General features: G+C 40.3%; 1 pseudogene; it reads right to left on the minus strand.

The window, feature by feature from the left end:
- Positions 1-9,493: 9,493 nt before the first annotated feature.
- Positions 9,494-9,674, minus strand: LOC147824846 (U2 spliceosomal RNA; annotated as a pseudogene).
- Positions 9,675-17,612: the final 7,938 nt, after the last annotated feature.

Genomic DNA, 17,612 nt, shown 5'->3' on the forward strand with positions numbered 1-17,612 from the left:
TAGGGAGGAATCTGTCCTTTCGGTGTCTGAAGCCTCAGGCATTCCTTGGGTTGCAGCACATCATGTGGTATTGTCCCTGGGTGTCCTCTATCTTCCTGCTCATATAGACACCAGTCGTGATGGATAAAGGACTACCTCAGTCCTTTACCTTCATTTTTTTTGGTACCGGGGATCGAACTTGGGACCTTGCGCTTGCAAGGCAGGCGGTGGAACCATTTAGCTAAATCCCCGGCCCTCCTTCATCTTCATTTTAATCTGATTCATCTGCAAAGGGCCTATTTCCAATAAAGTCATACTAACCAGTACTGGGGGTCGGGACTTCAACTTACCTTTTTAGAGGGGAGACACAGTTCAACTTATAGTACAATCATCTGTATAGTATGTTGTTTGCATGTGGCAACTAACATAGATACTGGACTTAGACCATGTCCAATATATAAGCTACCTTTCTCCACATTTCCAAAAGCTAGAAGAAAGGATTTCAAAAGCTTTCACCATAAACAAGTAACAACTGTTTCAGAGTATATGTTTAACCTGATATAAACATTACACAGTGTATACATGTATGAAAACATCATGTCAGTCACTACATTAATATGTATGATTCATATGTTTTATGTATCAGTTATAAAATTAATTTAAATAAAAAGACCAAAAATAAGCTACCTTTTTAGAACGATCACGCTTTCTTCAGGAGCTTTTTATTTATGAAACAAGATAAGACCGTTCCCCCTAAGGCATCTCATCCAGGCAAAATGAATAGCAGTACAGAGCCTCTTCCAGGGCTGGGAAGGTCCTACTGGTTCTGCTGGCTTGTCAGTGGAATGAATTAAAAGCCTCACAAGACCTCAGATCACCTAGCAAAGCCAGATCATGGGTTCCTGTTTCCTTCACTGGATGGCTCCATGCAGATCCCAGGAAGCATTGAGGCAGTGCAAAGCGGTGCTCACAGATGTGTTGGCAGAGTCCAATCCCTTCCCTCACACCCACAAGTAATCTGCATAAAGAGACTTCCAATAACTTCCAGTGGCCTGAGACTGTTTCTCAGTCCTCGCTGCAGAGCAGGTGGCCACATTTTTTACCAGTGAGATACAAGGGGGCATCTGCTTTCCTCTCCCTGACAAAGTAGAAGGACATTTTGAAGGCTTGATGCACAGAACTAGGGCGGCCATCTTGTGAGTGCTGAGGAGGGAAGCGACACCAACAGCTGAGAGGAGTGTGTGTGTGTGTATGTGTGTGTGTGTGTGTGTACAAAATATCTTCATTGTTTAAGGTGCTGTTAGTGGATCTTCTGGCAGTCGAAGTACTCCCTCAGGCCAGGAGCATCGTCTTGACCCAAACTCCTCCTGATGCACACTCTCAGCCCAGCATTCCTTGCAGAAGTTCCCCAAGTGGATCTTGTCTCACAGGTCAGCCCACACTTGCTCCCAGGAACACCTCAGGCTCAGGTAAGACATATCTCCTGAAACACTTGCCACTTCTTTATGGTAAGAACTTTTGAAATCCTTTCTTCCAGCTTTTTGAAATGTAGAAGAAAGTAGCCTATATATTGGAGGTAGTTCTGTGGATCCACCCATCTGTCCATCCATCTGTCCATCCATCCGTCCATCTGTCCATCCGTCCATCTGTCCATCCATCCATCCATCTGTCCATCCATCCATCCACCCATCTGTCCATCCATCTGTCCATCCATCCGTCCATCTGTCCATCCGTCCATCTGTCCATCCATCCGTCCATCCATCCATCTGTCCATCCATCCATCCATCCATCCGTGTGTTAGTGCTCTCAACAAACGTGTTGCATGACTAGAGTAAGCAATGTTGGTAATGCACAGATGAACAAGCCCTTGTGGTAGACCCTGCCTTTCCCCCATCACTTCACTTGTGGTGTTGGCCCCATTGCCTATTTGTCTTCCCACCTTGACTGTGAACGTCTCAAGGACAGGATAGCAACCCGTGTGACTTGGACGTTCAGCAGTGAGCCGAGGTAGTTGCTCTCTGCCTAGGGTCCTCCCTGACAGGCCCTACCTAGTCAGCACCTCTGAGCCTGCTTCTACTTGTGGAAATGGTGACATCCAAGCAGCACACCGTCACACCCCCTAGCTGTTTGCTGAGCTCGAGTGGCTGGCAGCACCCTACAGATGTGACTGCGGCTGCTGCTTCTATCTGGTCTCCCCTACTCCTCCCAGGTCCCTGCAACCAGGGCCTCTTTTCTTTCAGGGCTTGAACATCCCTGGCAACTCTGCTGTCTCACAGTTGTCCATCTGAGAAGCTTCCCCTCAGTCCTCTCTCACTCTTCTCCTTCCCCTGCAGATAGGCCCTCCTTCAACCTGTGGGAATGCTGAAAATGGTCCCCGAGGAAGTTGCTTCCGGTCACTTGAAGGCCTTGTAGCCTCGATTCAGATACAGGCACAAAGTTGCAGTCATCTAATTCCTGAACTTCCATTCCTACCTGGGGAAATGTGATGGATCCCAGATGGTGGCTATCCTGGAGGGTGGGGTGAGCATGGGTTTTGATTGCATAGGGACCCGAGGACACCTACTAGGGGCGGCAAATGTTCTGTGTTGGTTTGGGTGCAGGTTACAAGGATGGGCTCCATTTGTGAAAATACATCAACCTGCATATATGAAGCATGTTCTTTTCTGGATAATATGTCATATGTCAATGACAGGCAGCTTTTTGGGGTTTTGTTATCGTTGTTTGGTTTTTGGTTTAAGGAAAGGGAGCACCCACATTAGCATTTTGCTTTAGTGGATGAAGAGAAGTGTCTCCCTTTGAGCTGGTTCTGAAGGGGTCTCACCTCTGTGACTGGCAGGGAGAGGGAACCTGCAGGCAACCAGCTGTCTTTGGCAATTGTCCTTGCCTCTCTTCCCAGGCTGCCTTCGGGACCGTGGCTAGATCTGAGCGCTGCCTGTTTACTGCTGTGGAATTTCCATCTGGATGGTTTTGTGGGGTGGTTGCTGCGGGCCTGGGGCTGTTGGGCGTGGGTTTCATCAAGCACAGTAATGTTTATGTGCATCCACAGCTTGCAACATTTATATGGAGAGAATTAAAACCAAAGTCACTGCTATAATAAATGTCCATGCCCTTGGCTCCTATGAGACCTTCTGGTAGAACTAGGGCCTGGATCCAGTCCAGGAAGGATGAATTTAATATTAATGATAATAATACTTTGCACTTGGTCTAGTAAAAATATTTTGAATACAGAGGAGGCAAGGATATGAATGTTTGCTTGGCGTTATTTATCAGGAAGTGCTTCTGCTTGTTTATTATGTTAGGGCTTTGTATACAGAAACTATTTTTTCCTCTCTCACCACCAGCAGCCATATTTCTTGTTGGTTGCTACATCCAAAGTTTAACAGGAAGTTGCCGTTCATATTTAAATGGTATGTTTTTGTAAATTGCTAAAGACAGAAATGGATAAAGGTGTGGAGTTGTTTAATATTCTCCATGGCAGATATTTTGGCACTTGAAATTACTGCTCCATCATTGTGAAACAGGAAATTTACAAGCACCACATCCAGAAGACCCGAGACTTAACACTTACCCATCTTTGAATTGTGGAGGTTCAGAGAGATTAAGGGAATGAGGACTTTGCTTTTTAATTGGAGGGTGGAGCTGGAGAATTATTCTTACTGATATCCAAATGTCTTATATGAAAATGGAGTAAATAACCTGGGATCTAAATTCTCTTTTGGTTGACTGGGGGAAAATATTTTATATGCAGCGCAGTAACTGTCTTCTCTCCAACAGTGATTTCAGAATTTTCTCTTAGATCCTTCATTTCCTCCAGGGGCCATCTCCCTGATGTGTAATACATTATCTTGGGAACTCCGAGGCATCAATAAAACAGCAGCACCAGGATGAAGGGTCAGGGCTGTACACATCGGAACAACAGGTCCCTCTGATGCCTACTGCGGTGATCCGTCTCAGCACCTGGCTTTGGGTAATGCATTATTCACAGAGGAGAGGCACCCAAGGAGCAATATATGCAGGCCCTAACTCAGCTTAAATCTATGATGCAGTTCCAGGTTGCTTATTGGATCCACATTGTAATAATTCAGTTTTTGTAACTCTTTGGAGCCACAGATCTTACTACCTTTAGCACATTTGGCTGTAGGCCCATCCAAGGGGCCTACATAAGCTCAATAAGTTAGTGGACATAAAGTCTGTGCATCCCAGACACATGGCAGTGGCCGGCCTGAGTACACAGGGGGTCCACTGATTCTTAGATGTTTCTCTAGGTTAAGAAAAATCCCAATTATGTGTATATTCTGCAGAAGGTTAAGGACTCATAAAAGTAGGAGAAAATTTGTGGTTTAAGATGGTGGGGTTTTCACATGGATTATTCTTTTTTCTTGCAAATCCCAATAAAGACGTATAAAATGAAATAATTTTTCTAAACAGGAAGGAAACTGGAGAAATAGCTCTATGAAACAAGGTATTAAAATGGATTTAGGGAGATGAAAAGTGAGGGTATAGCAACAGATGGGACAGAGCTGAGGATGATTACACTAACTTAGAGAGAGGGGGCGTGGGCTATAGCAGTAGCCAACTCACCCAACAGAATATAGAGAGGCTTGGGATTAGAGGTGGAAGTGAAGGAAGGCAGCAAACAGGAAGTCTAAGGAAACATTGGTCAACAAGACTGATGTCAAGCAGCCCCTTTCCTACCCTTCTCCGATTCACAGGGAAAGACTGGCAATCAGACATTTACCTCCAGGAAAACGCACTATGTGACCAGAAAGTCCTTCTGTAAAGTCATCTGACCAAGGAAGTTTAAGGCTCTGGTACAGTTGTGCTTCTTCCTATTCCAAAGTCAAAGAATTGTCCCAAGAGTATTAAAATCTTACAAAGTCTACTGAGCTTTCACGCTTGACCCTCATGTGATGCTCCCATTTGAGTCTTTCTGTTTTGGAGCTTTGGAGCTGACCGTGAAGAAACCCTCTGACCTACCTTGTTTGGTAGAAGATGATGAGACCCCCCCTCCCCGCCAGTACATGCGCCCCATGCTCAGAGGAAGGAGTACCGAAGACTAAGCAGGCAGGCCTTGCTGAATTCCCCAGCTGGCCTATTAGCATAATAAGCTCAGACCCTTTGACGTGGTTGTCCATGCTTCAATCATCCTATGTGAGGAAGCCTCCCTATTATCCACAAGGGCATTTGAAGAACAGCTAGATAGCTGAGCACATGGAGGTTCCTGGGGGCGGAGTACCCAAAAGAGGGCAGAGAAGCTTGAGCTCCTGATCCCATACCTTGATCTATGCAGCTCTTCATCTATATCCTTGTAAGAAACAGTTCCCTAAGTGTGTGAGCCACTTGGGAAAACTATTCAAATTCAAAGACAGGTTTATAAGAACCCCTCTGCTGGTTGGTCAGAAGCTTAGGCAAAGCAAGGTGTGGTCTGCAATGCCGCCTGAATTGGGGGGGGGGGCAGTCCTATGACTGAGCCTCAACTTGTGAAATCTGAGGGTATCTCCAGGTAGAGGTACCCAAATGGAGTTGGTGTCTTCTGCTGAAGAACTTCTAGCAACCCCTCATGCGTCCAGGGCCACGGGAAAGATTTGTGTTGTGAGTGAATAGTAGGATAAGCACTCCGAGTTGGAATTTCTGTATCTACAGTCAATCATTGTCGTGTGTGGACAGAAGACGAAAGATCACCAGACACAGGGGAGAAGCTGAGCTTTAAGGGAAGAAAAAAAAAGATGAGGAATACTGAACAGGTGGCTGGCCTACAAGGGAAAAAAGATAATCCAGTGAACAGACAAAAGTTGACAAATTTAATCTTCTGAGAGATTAGGAGAAATTCTGCACCTACAAAATCAGAAATGAACATTATGAAAAGAAGATAAGGAATTCTTAGAAGTTACAAATTTAAGAGGAGGACCGAGAGATAAAGTTGAAGAGATCTTCTAGATAGAAATTCGAAATCAAAGAGATTGAAAATAGGAGAGGAAACACAGGAGGCCAGAGACCAAAAAGACAGCTCCAACAGCGGCAAGACCCAACAAGCCATTTCAGAGGTAGAAAATGGAGAGAAGGATGTTACAAAATCAAAGAGTAGAGATGTTTTAGAAAGCTATCTGCTGATCAGGATGGCAGAGACATCTGCATTTACTGCTGACTTCTCTCAAAGTCTCACTACGATGACAATGAAGGAATACACCTGTCAGGAAAAGGCAAATGGAGGAGAGACTGCAACAGCCCATCTGGAAGTGGGGAGACAGTTGGTGAGTGACAACTGTTTGCAGAGTAGGAAAGCTGAAGCCTACACTGGCTCTGGAAAGAATACAGAAACGAAAGTGCCCAATAAACGCTGGAGTCAGAAGCATCCGTTAACTCCGAGCAAAGGGACTGGGAGAGGCACAATAAAAGATTGGTTGAAAATTTATATAAGAAGTAGGAAGACCTCCAAAGATTTCTTAATAAATCCAGTAAAGTAATATCAACTGTACAAAAACTCTTCCAAGAAATTGAAGAGGAGGATGTACTTCCTAATGTATTCTATGAGTCCAGCATTATCTAGCAAACTGAATGTAATACTAAGATAAAAAATGATAATGCATCATTACCAAGTGGTGTTTAACCCTGAAATGCAAGTTTGATTTATCATATAAAAATTGGCCCATACAATTTATCATATTAGCAAACTAAAAAAGAAAAACCACATGACCAACTCAATAGAGACAGAAAAGTTATTTAACAAAACTCAACATTTATTCCTAGTTAAGAAAAAAAAGTTTCAGCAAATTAAAAGTAGAACTCCTCCAACATGACAAAGGGAAAGTTTGGAAAAACCCACAGCTAACATCCACTTTCATGGTGAAGAGTACAATGCTCAAAGCAAGTAGAATTCACTACTACACATTTACTAGCATCCAAAAGCATCCAAAAGCCTGGCAACGCCAAAAGCTGGAGAGAATATGGAGCAACCAGAACTCTCAGCCATTGCTAGTGAGAATTGCAAAATGCTGCAGTCACTTTGGAAGGCAATTTGGCAGCTTCTTACAAATAATCTTCATTATACCATAAAAGTTAGCAATTGCATTTCTTGTTATGTACCCAAGTAAGCTGAAAACTATGTCTTCAAAAATCCCTGCGTACATATCCATAGCAGCTGTATTTGTGATTGCTGAAACATGGAAGCAACCAAAATGTCCTTTAGTATATGAATGAATAAATAAACTGGTTCATCCGTAAAATGGAATATTTTTCAGAATGTTAAAAAATAATTATCAACTCATGAAAAGAAGTGGAAGACATTACATGCATATCACTGAGTGAAAGAATCCCACTTGACAACTATGAAAGGCAAAACTATGGAGACAGTAAAATGATCAGTGGTTGTCAGAGGTTAGAGGGAAGGAGGGCAGAACAGGAAGATAATAGAGCAGTTTCAGGATAGCAATGATAGTGTATGATTTTATAGTCTGCATACATGCTACTATATATCTTTTTCAAACCCACAGAATGTACAACATCAAGAATGAACCCTAATGTGAACGATGAACTTTGGGTGTCAATAATGGGTCAATACAGGCTCATGTAGTGTCACAGATGTACTCTCAGTGCAGGGAGACTGCACATGGAGAGGAAAGCAGGCAGGAACTCTCTGTACTTTTTTCTTAATTTTTCCTATAAACCTAAAAGTTCACTAAAATATAAAATCTATTTTCTTAAAAGCAGCCACAATGTTTCGGTACATTGTGTTGCATCAAAAGAATTCACTTCACCCTCACAAGATCTCTTTTATGATTATGACTTTGTACCTTTAATAAAACAAGCTTCTAAATTTAAAAAATAACTGAGTGCTTTCTTCTCTAATATCAAGAACAAGCTAGCAAGTCTGCTTTAGCTGTTTATATTTAACCTTGTCCTGGAGGTTATAACCTATTTAATAAAGAAGAAAAAGATAGATGGAAAGAAAGAATAAAAACTGTCTCCAGATGCAAAAAGAAAACTGTCCTCACTTGCAGAGCTGCTCTACTGTGTAGAAAACCCTTACAGAATCTGTTTTTTTAGAACCACTGGAACTAAGAAGTAAATATAAAAATGTAATAGGATTTAAGATTAACATACAAAAGAAAATCAAATATATTTTATATATAAGAATAAATAATACTTGAAATTTCAAAAAACAGCATTTACAACAGCATCAAAAATATAAAATGCTGAGAGGTAAATTTGCTGAAAGATGCATGAGATCTTTCCACTGAATAGCAAAAGATCCTTGTGGACATTTTCCTAGAGAAGACATACAAAATGACCACAAGAATATGAAAAAATACTCAGTATCACTAATCACCAGGGCAATGCAAATCCAAACCACAGTGAGATATCATCTTATCCTAGTTGACAAGTTATTGATAAAACCAAAAAATAACAAATGCTAATGATGAGAAGAAAAGGAACTCTTATACACTATTAATGGGAATGTAAATTAGCATTATGGAAAAGACATTATAGTTCTTTCTAAAACAAAATATAGAGCTACCATACAACCCAGCTATCCCAGTACAGTACTGAGTATTTATCCAAAGGAAATAACATCAGTATACAAAAGAGATAACTGCAGTCTCAGGTTTATTGCAGTACTATCCACGTAGCCAAGATATGCAGTCAACCAAAGTGTCCACTAGTCAATGAATGGGTGAAGAATTTGTGGTATATATACAAAGTGGAATATTATCCAGCCATAAAAAATGTAATCCTGCAATTTAGGGCAACATGGATGGACTTGGAGGACACTGAGTGATATAAGCCAGGCACAGAAAGACAGATACTACACATTATCATTCATATATAGGAGCTAAAAACATTGATATCATAGAAGTAGAGAGTAGAATAGTGGTCACTAGACTAGGAAGGGCAGAGGAAAGAGGAAATAGAGGGAGATTGGATTTGGGTATCAACCATAGTTATTGGGGAAGAATAAGATCTATTGTTCTACACCACAAAAGGTGGTTATGGCTTACAATTTAATATAATTTTTTTTTTGGTACCGCAGATCGAACTTGGGTTCCTGCACTTGTGCAGCGGGTGGCGAAACCACTGAGCTAAATCCCTGGCCTAAATTTTATAAAGAACTAGAAGAAAAGAACTTTCCATCCAAGAAGATGGAAATGTTAATTACCCTGATTTGAGCATTACAGACTGTATACACATATCCAATTATTACCCTGTATCCCACAAATACATACAATTAGTACATGACAATTTGAAGAAAAGACCTTTCCCCTGAAAATCATAAAACAATTCAGAGAGAAATGAAGACAGATCTAAGTAAATAGAGATATACACCATGTTCATGGATCAGAAGACGCAATATTCAGCTGACAATTCTCTCCAAATTGACATAAAAATTTAATCCCATCACAATCAAAATCCCAGCAGACTGCTTTGTAAACATTGATAAACTACTTTTAAAATGTATATGGATATGCAAAGGAGGCAAATAGAAGAAGAGGAGGAAGAGGAGGAGGAGGAAGACGAAATCAAAAGGGCTCTCCATAGCTGATCTGAGTAGTTCTTAGAGAGCCCAGATAATCAAGTAGGGTGGTTATTGATGTAGAGACAGACAAACAGATTAATGAAAGACAGAGTGTGCAGATAGATTCAACTTGATTGGGAAGTTGATTTTACACTTGATCTTAGCCAAAAGGCCGAGAAGCGATGGGCAGTTGATTTTTAACAAAGATGCTGAGCTTCCGCATTCCACTCAACTATGCCTTGACTCCTGATCTACAGAAATCATGAGATAACAAATGTATGGTTTTACATTAATAAGTTTTGGAGTGATTATTCAGTAATAGATAGTTAATATAGATTGTTTCTTAAACACATGCATACCATATGATAAGATCTTTCTACTCTAAATATTTACTCAAGAGAAATGAAAGTGTATCTTTACACAAAGCCTTATACATGAATGTTTATGGCACGTTTCTTAAAGCCTCAAACTGGGAAGAACTCAAATGCCAAACAGGTGAATGGACAAGCAAATGTGATATACAGAAAATACACTGAAATATAACGTAGAAATAAGAAGGAATGGAATATTGTTAAGTGGAACATGAATGAACTTCAAACTTATTAGGCTGAATGAAAGAAACCAATAAAAGTGAACTCCTACTGTATTTATACTCCATTTATATAAAGTTCTTAAAAAATGCAGCACTCAGGAGACTGAGACAGAAGGACTGCCAAGAGTTCAAGGCCAGCCTGGACTGCATAGTGAGACTCTCTCAAAAATAAGTTCTAAAAAATGCAAACTAAGTAAAGCATAGTGGTGCATGCCTGTTAAGTCCAGCTACTCAGGAGGCTAAGGCAGGACAATTGAGAGTTCAAGGCCAGCCTGAGAAATTTAGTGTGATCCAGTCTAAAAATGAAAAGAAAAAGAGAAAATGCAAACTTACTTATAATGACAGAAAGCAGGTCAGCGATTAGCTCAGTATGAGACAAGGAGGTGCAGGAAGAGAGGGGTGGGAGAAATTACAAAAAAGAACATAAGAAAATTTTGGGGGGTGATGGGTATATAAATCATATTGATTATAGGGAGTGGTTTCATGGGTGTATCCATATGAGTATGTTAAAACTTACTAAATTGCACACTTTAAACATGGATGAATACATATCAATTATATCTCAACAACAATGAGAAAAGGAATACCATAGAAAGGAACATTTAAAAAACAAAAATGAATTGGGATTTAAGAATACAAAAGCAAAAATGAAAAAATATTAGTAGAAAGTCAGAAGGTTGAGGAAATCTCCCCAAATTAAAACAACTACAACAAAGAAACAGAAAATAGAAGCCCCAAAAGTAAGAAAATTAGGCTAAACAGGAATTATAAGAGCTTAAATAATAGGCCTTTCAAAAATAGAGAAAGAAAGAAAATGAAAAGGGAGCAATTTACCAAAGAAACAACTCAAGAAAATTTCCAGGAAACAAAGGACATGAATTTATGGACTGAGAAGGTCACCAAGTGCCCAGTGAAAATGAAGTCACCCAAAGCACATCGGTGCGAAGTTTCAAAACACTAAGACAAAGAGAAGTGACTAAAGCTCCCAGAGAGAAAGAATAGGTCACATACAAAAGGTCTAGAGTTAGTTCTGCATTCAACTCAAAAGCAGTGCTGAAAGCTAATTGATAATAGAGTAAGGCCTTCAATATTCTTACTGAAAATGAGAGTTTGGGAGAGATAGAAACCCTTAAGATTCTACATCCTCAGACAACTACAGTATCAACACACTTTCTGGATAGAATCAAGACAACTGAGTGCTTGTTTGCCACGTTTTTCTGACTGCTCATGTTTTCTTTCTTGGGAAAAAGATTCTGTCTTCCTTTGGAGATTTAGGGATGGATTTGTGACTGGCACATAGACTCTAGTGGCAACACAAGCAGTACAAGAAGAGAAAGGAAATGTTAAATGTGGCAAGACACAGCCACAGCTTCCAATAGTGAGTAGAGTCATAGCGATACACATGCTAAATACTGCTTTGTCCAAGAATATGATGTCACTCTAATAGAAAAATGGGAGGGAAAAGAAATGTATTTGAGAGTAAGGGAGTGGATCAAGAAAAACATATAGTTTTGAAACTGATAAATAAAAATTTAAGCATGCTAATTAGAAATATTGAGGCAAATACTAGAAGACTAAAGCTATTTAAAGTCATGAATTTCAGGGAGTGGGAAGGGAACTACTAATTTCATTATTAGTTTTGTGAGCTAGTTAATTCCTTAAACCATATAAATGTATACATGTTATTAAAGTAAGAAAAAGACGGCAGAAGAAAGTTTTTCTGAACTGAAAAAAAGGTAGTTGACTTTTCAATTTCCAAGTAGAGCGAAGAATGAAGGACTCTTGTCTTAATATGGTTTCAGAATGTTTCAGGGTATCAAACATAAAAAGAAATTCCTAAAAAGCTTTCAGGAAAAAAGAAAAATTTCCCCCCAAGAATAATATTGGAGTCAGATATCTTATCAGGAATGTTGGACACTAGAAATAGTGTCTGGAAATAGCATTGAAAACCCACAATCTTGGGCTGGGGATTTAGCTCAGTGGTTTCGCTGCCTGCTGTGCAAGTGCAAGGACCCAAGTTTGATCCCCGGTACCAAAAAAACAAAAAAGAAAACCCAGAATCTTACACCAAGAAAATTATTAAGCATGTGAACAAAATAAAGATTTAAGTTCATTGGTACTTAGAAAATTTACCTCCAAAGCATCCTTTCTCATACGTACCACTTATGGTCTGGTAAAAATGCTTGAAGACATGGTTAAGAGTATGATTAAGAGTTTTCATAATCATGAGGATCTGGCGAAGGCAGGTTTCTTTTATTAACAAGGAAAAATAAAGTAATTAAAAACTCCAACAAAAACAAAAGTCATGTAAGAAACTCATGTCTATGTCTAAATGAAGATGAAACAAAACATGCCATATATATTAAGTGATCCATAATGCTGCTTATAGTTACTGACACTGTCACATAGAAAAAGAAATAAAATTCTAATATGCCTATTGACTTTGAAAACATAACAAAGTCATAATAATGTTTAGAGGGCTTATTGTTTCTTTCTTAATTTTAGAATAAACCTGTGGACAAAACAGGAAAGATTTATGCTTGTATGACAGTATACAAAATTATCAGCTCTGTTATGGGTTAGATCTAAAGTGTCCCCCAAAAGTCATGTATTCAGAGGTGGAGCTTTTGGAGGTGACTAAATCATGGCGGTGTTCTGTCATCACAAGAAGATTCATCCGTTGATCAGTTGATTGCTGAATGTGCTGTCAGGAGGTGGAGTTTGATGGGAGAAGATGGGTCACATAGAGTGTGATCTAGAAGGGTGTATTCTTCTCAGCTACTCCCTTGGCTCCCTGCTTCCTGGCTGCCATGAGATGAGCAGCTTTCCTCTGCTATTTCCTTCCCGCCATGCCATTTCTGCCTTGGAGCCAGATGACCACGGACTGAACCCTCTGAAACTGTGATCCAAAAGAAACCTCTCTTCCTTTATGTTGCGGGTATCAGCTGACTAATACAAATTCTGACAGTGTAAAAGCTAAGGACTGCTGAGAAAATGATATATTATCTGAAAATAATAGAATGAGAAATGAGACTTAGGTAAGAGATTGAAAGTTAAAAGTTAAACAACATAAAAACTGTAATAATTTAGCTGTCAAAATTAGCAAAGGATATAGAGTAAGTCAGCTAAAGCCTTGTGTTTCGTGGTGAGGAATCAATAGAGGTCTAAATTGAATATGAAGATAAAGATACTAGGATGCCATTTAGAATTAGGATACTGGCCACCAGAAAAAACAAATGTAGAAATAGTTAAAGGCGGTGGCCTAAAGTGTGCAACAAGGAATGAAGTGGGCGATTTTTACTTTTCATAATATGCCCTTTTCTCCTGTGCATATTCTAAGAAACATTTTGAAATGCTTTAAAATAAAAGAATAAAATAAAATGTTGGCTGTTCTGAAAACTAGATAGAAAGACATGTTGACAGTGAAAAGCGGTTTCTTAGACAATCAGGAGCTGAAAGTGTTCAGTGTCTGTAATCCATTTGTCATTGGATTCCAGCACAATGGCCCTGCTACAGAATGTGGGCAAGTCCTTTCTTCATTAGCACTTCCAGCCCTACAGTGAAGGATAAGTTTACAGTGGGTGTGGGGCATTGTTTTGATGGCAGTGTGCATGTGTGTCTGTGTGTGCACATGTGTGCACATGCTGGAAGATTATAGGAAAAATAAAATGTCTGAGTTTTGCATAAAAATTGCCAAGTTAGTTTTGTAAAATATGATTTAGACGACCTAGAAAAAGTTAGGTATAAGATAGATATTATTATGACCTCGAGGGATAGAGCTCACTGCCAGGTGGGACCCTCCATTTGGCAAAATTCTATTATGGCCTCTGGTCACAAGAGTCCCTTGTGTGCTGAGAGTCATGTGAGGTGGCCCAGTTTAGACCTCAAATCCTTTTTGGTTCTCCTTTACAAAACCAGTCAGATACTGCTGGGTCCCAACAGATACCCTACTGTTGAGTTAGGCACCTGACTTTCCTCCTAGCAGGTGCAAGTGATCTCCTGTCCTTTTGCTTCTCCCTCCCCAACTCTTTTGGGAGAAAATTCCTGTTTGGTAGTATTTATTGTATACATTCCAGAAAGGACCACCCTGAATATCCTAGATCACAGCATAGTGTCTCACGGACTCTGAAACAGCAGAACCATGGCCACAGACACCCTGCAGGCCGTATTGGGTGAGGATGTGGGCAGCCTGGGGATCCCTGAATTTCAGCATCAGTGAGTGTTCTGACCTTTAAGTCAAATTGAGTGTTTCAGGACAATGACAGAATCCCATAGATCCCATGGAAAATGTTCTCAAGTGGCCTCAAATGCAGGCTGTCTGTATTAGTCAGGGTTCTCCAGAGAGGCAGAGCTAATAGGATGGATGGAGAGAGGAGAGAAGAAAGAGAAAGAGAAAGGAGCAGAGGACGGGAAGGAGAGGGGATATATTGGGGAAATTAGCTCATAGTTATGGAGGCTGAAAATTTCACAACAGGCTGTTTGCAAGCTAGAGACACAGTACCAAGTCTAAAAGGCTCAGAACCACTGAAGGTCTAAGTCTCAGTCCAGACTCAAAGGCCACTGATCAAAGTTCTAGAGTCCAAAGGACAGAAAACTTAGAGCTGTAATGTGTAAGGACAGAGGAAGGAATGCCTCATCTACAGAAGGGAGAGTGTGTATTGGTCAGCTTTGTGTAGCTCTGACCTGATATAAAAAACTTAGAGAAGGAAAGATTTATTTCAGCTCACAGTTTCAGAAGTTTTAGTGCATGGTCAGCTCGGTCTATTGCTTGAAGCAAAACATCATGGCAGAGAGCATGATGGAGCAAAGCTGCTTACCTTATGGCATCCAGGGAGCAGAGAGAAAAGGAAGAGCCAGAGAAAAGATATATCTGCCCAAGACATGCCCCAGCTTACTTCCTTCAACTAGGTCCCACCTCCTAATAGCCCATTGGTGAACAGAGCAACCTTACTTCCTTAATCCAATCAATCTGACACGATTAATGGTTACAGAGAGGAAATCTTTTTCTTTGCTATTTTGCTCTTTTTGGACTCAGCTGATAGGATGGAGCCTGCCCATGTTGGAGGTGGGTCTTCTCCACTCACATGCCAGTCTCCTTGGAAATAACCTTACATATACACCCAGAAGTAATACTTTATAAGTTCTCTGGGTATCCTTTGCTCCACCATGATCTTCACACCAGGATGTGCTGTCTTACCAGACTTAAAAGCAATGAGGCCAATTGACCCTGGGCCAAATACTCCAAAACTGTAAGGCATAATAAACCTTTCAGCTTTATAAGTGATTATCTCAGGTATTTGTTACAGTAACAGAAAGCCGACTAATGCAACACCTGAATTTATCATCAGACCATCTTGCTCCTTCAGGCCATTTTCAGTTCATTATCTTCTCCACAAACTCAGACAATCTTATCTCAATTGTACTTTTTTTTAAAGTTTTAATGACTAGCAGGTTATTATTACCTTTGGTGCTGTGGGTTGATTCCTTTATCCATCATCTGTAGGAAGAGCTCCAAAAGAAGTGTATTTTTGTGGTGGCCATGTATACCACTGCATCGTTTAAACTGAGAAGTCACAGTGAGTTCAAGTGAAACAGGGTGGGGGTTGGGGGAGAGTCAGGGCCAAGACGGGCTGTTACTGCTGGGTCTGCACAGCCTCCAGACACCCAGTAACTTGACATATCCCAACTGCTCCTGGACACCAGGAATAATCCACCCTGCCAGGGTTTGTCTCTGTCCCTGTTGCCTGTTGCGGGGAGGGTCCTTTTACCAGTGGAGCTGGAGCAGGGAGAGGGTCACTACAGATGCACTCGGCTGGAAAGCATTCAGATGATGGGCTAACAGCAAAAGTTTGACATTCTGATGGCTCTTTGCATTTTACTATGCTCATTTGGGGACAGCCCATTACCTGCTGTGCTGCTTTGACCCATCATTTTTCTTGGGGAAAAAACACAAAATAATATAGAATAAAAAGAACTCTGGGCCCAAGAGTGGCAGGTGGAGGCTGCTCTTTATTCACTGGACAAAGTGTCAATGCGCCACAACTTGTGGTTAGCATCATGCTGTGGAAGGCTGACATGCACAGTCTATTTTTTTTTTTTTGCTTAACTTCTTTTATTGGTACATTTTAGCTATACAATATGTTTACATTTATCATTGGGTGCTTGTACCTGTACATGATGTATCTTGGTTCTTATTTTTTCTCCATTACCTGTGCGCCCTTCCCTATTTACATAGACTTTGTTTCCATTTTTTTCTTTTCTCATAATTTTTCCTTTCCCTTCTTTCCTTTCCCCTTCCCCTCCCATATTCCCTACCCCTTTGGACCTTTTCTTCCTATTTCAAATTATCAATTATTTGTTTTAATCATTTTAATCCTTATTTACACTTTCAATTTCTCACACTAGAGAAACTATTTGGTATTTACACATGTGTGTCCTATTTATTTCACTTAAGAGGATGGCCTCAATATGCATCCATTTAGCTACAAATGTCTCTAGTTGGTCATTCTTTATGGCTGACTAGTACTCCATTTTATAAAAAAAAACCCCACATCTTCTTTGTCCAGTTTCCAGTTGATGGGCACTTGGGCTGTTTCCAAGCTTTAGCTATTACGAACTGTGCTGCTATAAACATGGTGCACATATATCACTGTGGTATGATTCTTTTAATTCTTTGGGGAAGATACCCAGCAGAGGAACAGCTGGGTCAAATGGACCTCTAATCCTAGTTCTTTGAGGTGTCTCCATACTGATTTCCACAGTGGTTGCACCAGTCTATACTCCCACCAACAATGGAGAAGGGTTCCTTTCTCCCTACACCCCAGCCAGCATTTGTTATTGGTTAATTTCTTGACAGCAGCCATTCTTTCTGGGGTGAGATGGAATCTCAGTGTTGTTTTCACCTGCATCTCTCAAATGACCAGTGATGTTGAACATTTTTTCATGTTTATTTGCTGCTTTTACTTCTTTGTCTGAGAAATGTCTGTTCATTTCAGATGCCCGTTTTTAAATTGGGTCCTTGAATTTGGGGGGGGGTGATTTTTTTTAGTTCTTTATATATTCTAGATAGTAGTCCTTTGTCTGAGGTACAGTTGCTAGAAAATTTTTCCCACATTGTAGGTTGTCTCTTAGCGCTGTTATTGGTTTATCTTGCAGTGCAGAAGCTATTTAATGAGATCCCAGTTGTTGATTCTTTGTGCTAGTTCCCGTGCTACTGAGGTTTTTCCTATGCCCATGTCTTCAAGAGTTCTACCCAACCTCTCTTCCAATAAGTTTAATGTTTCTGTTTTAATATTTACATGTTTAATCCACTTTGATCTTAGTTTAGTGCATGGTGATAGATATGGGTCTAGTTTTAGTCTTTGGCAGGTTGAAATCCAGTTTTTCCAACACCATTTATTAAATAGGCTATCTTTCCTCCAATAAGGGTGGTTGGCTCCTTTGTCAAAGATGAGGTGGCTCAGTATGTCTGAAGTTGTTTCTGCATATTCTAATCTATTCCACTGATCCTTGGGTCTGTTTCTTTGCCTG

Source organism: Heterocephalus glaber, unplaced genomic scaffold (assembly GCF_053883595.1).
Source record: "Heterocephalus glaber isolate CG9 unplaced genomic scaffold, H.glaber_assembly_v1.0 deba00001531, whole genome shotgun sequence".
Classification (NCBI taxonomy): Eukaryota; Metazoa; Chordata; class Mammalia; order Rodentia; family Bathyergidae; genus Heterocephalus; species Heterocephalus glaber.